The sequence below is a fragment of the Magnolia sinica genome, chromosome 11, assembly GCF_029962835.1.
Source record: "Magnolia sinica isolate HGM2019 chromosome 11, MsV1, whole genome shotgun sequence".
Lineage (NCBI taxonomy): Eukaryota > Viridiplantae > Streptophyta > Magnoliopsida > Magnoliales > Magnoliaceae > Magnolia > Magnolia sinica.
The window spans coordinates 71,804,411-71,806,853 of record NC_080583.1 but is presented as its reverse complement, the minus strand read 5'-3'; the positions used below and the strand labels follow the sequence as shown (position 1 = coordinate 71,806,853).

Sequence of the window (2,443 nt, the reverse complement as noted above, 5' to 3'; positions counted from 1 at the left end):
GGAACCATCGGTCAGGTATTTGACAGGGGTCATTCGAACAACAATTTATCACCTCCATCAGGGCTCACTTCTCACTACGAAGAGTCTCGTCACCTCAGCATAAACTAACAGTTCGAACACGATGTCCCATACCACCATGCCCAGCTCATGAATCGTAGTGGGATCATATCACACTAATGGTTATGAATGGACTCATCCATTAAAAAATAGGGTATCTTAAATTCAATTTTGATCATGTCATACATTGTGAACATACATGATCAATCGATTATTTGACTAATTTAATTGACTCGGGAGAACCTCGGTGCAATCGGTATTAGGTATAAGCATCCCATGTAGTCCAGCTACTGTTGGTCATCAGGGTTCAACCCGGGTCGATCAAACAAGCCTACGGTGGCTGGCCTAACTTGGGTCACCCCTTGGTTCAAGTGATTTACCGACTAACCCAACATCGTAAGCAATTCCAAACATAGTAAAGGACTAACAATTCATCAAGCAATCATAACGAGATTTTATATGAAGCTTAAATTTAATACCATAATCACTTAAGCATTTCATCAAATATGTGAGCATCAATAGACAATACAATCACTTAAGCATTTTGTCGAACATGTGAGCATCAATAAACAAGTAATAGTACATGTTGCAATCAAAATTGAAATATGAACATCTTAGTAAATACCATACCATCTATAATAATAAATTATTAGCTAAGACCATCAAGGGTTGATAAATGATAACATAAGAATAATGGTCCACACCTCAAGAAAGAATTTCTTATTTTTGAACTCATATGGTTAACATTTTGGGGAAAAACGATTCCTACACCAAATTCAAAGGACTTAGGTGTTATTCATACCACTCATCCTAGAAAAACCTAGGTTAGAAGATAGGGTTCATTTCTTATCTCTCAATTGCAAGTGGGGTGGATTTGGCGGAGGAGAACGATCGAGGCTAGGGCTTTGATTAAAGGATTCAGTGAAGGAGACACCAATCTCCCCCTCATTTGCTCTTTCTCTTTTCTTCTCTCTCATTCTCCCTTTCTCTCTCTTTCTCTAGAGCAAAATCAGATAGGAGCAAGGGTTGCCCCTAAATGCCCTATTTATAGCACCAGAAATGATGAAAATGCCCCTAAGGCCTAGGTTTTCATTATGCTATCCTTATGGGAGGGTGTTTCTAACCTTTGGGTCTAATATGGGGTGTAGGAGTCGATATACACTATGGGATAATTGGCCCTAATAATGATTTATGTATGGATACATCGGCCCACCATTTGGATGTGAAGATCGGTAGGTATGATCAGAAGTCAGTTTGACGGTTACCGATGGTCGATCGAGGTCGCAGCTATATTGATATATGTAAGGTATTAACTTAGGTTGTTGTCTTAAATTTGGTCAAGATCTAATGGTCTGAAATTCATAATCTTGGAAAAAACAGGATAAAGACAACTAAAGTTCTTAATTAATTTCAGGAATATTCACACATCTCATCATGTATTGGCCTTACGAGTCCAAGTTAAGCTATTCGAGACATGATCTCAACTTGATGTCTCACGATGAGCGACAAGCCTGCTAAGATAAACATATTTCTATAATCTTGGGTTTAGTAGCCCACTAACGAGCAGTGTAGAGCTTATTCAGAAAATCGGGGCATTTCTGGAATAAATTGGATAGCGAGATTTCTTGTGCCTATTGATTAAGGTTTGGATTAGATATTTCTATTCAATGTAGGAACTGTGGATATTAAACCAGGGGTAATTCAATTCTTCCCTAAGTTTCATGGACTAAAATCTGAAAGTCCATACTTGCGTATGAAAGATTTCAATGAAATCATATTTACATTACAGTTCCCAAACGTGTCTGAGGACACAGTTAGACTGAAATTATTTCCTTTCTCTTTTAAAGAAAAGGCTAAATCGTGGTTACATTCCTTAAGACCATGGTCCATTGGCTCATGGGATGAGATGACAAGGGAGTTCCTTAAAAAGTTCTTTCCCTATCATAAAACAAATACCTTAAAGAAAGCAACCATGAATTTTGTATAAAAGGAGGATAAGACCTTCTTCCAATATTGGGAGGGATTTAAGGATCTCATAAATTTATGTCCACAACATGGCTACGAAACATGGCATATAACAAGCTTTTTCTATGAGGGATTGACCTCACCCATGCGTCAATTTGTAGAGATGATGTGTAATGGGGAATTTATGAATAAGGAAGCCAATAATGCATGAGATTATTTTGATAAACTTGCTGAAAACGTGCAATTATGGGATACCTCTTCAAGAATTATCACTTCTAAGCCTACTCTATTAAAGGAAAATGGAGGAATTTATATTTTAAAATAGGAAGATGATATAAATGCAAGAGTGGCTAAACTCACAAGAAAAGTCAAGGCCATGGAACTTAAGAAGGTTGAACCCGAAAGGACTGCAAAAGTTATT

At 37.4% G+C, this 2,443-nt stretch overlaps 1 non-coding gene across 1 annotated transcript; it reads right to left on the bottom strand.

Moving 5' to 3' along the window:
* Nucleotides 1-2,010: 2,010 nt before the first annotated feature.
* LOC131219813 (small nucleolar RNA R71) lies at nucleotides 2,011-2,118 on the bottom strand. The gene has a single exon (XR_009158456.1). It is a non-coding gene; the product is annotated as a small nucleolar RNA R71 (small nucleolar RNA).
* Between the last annotated feature and the right edge of the window lie 325 nt (nucleotides 2,119-2,443).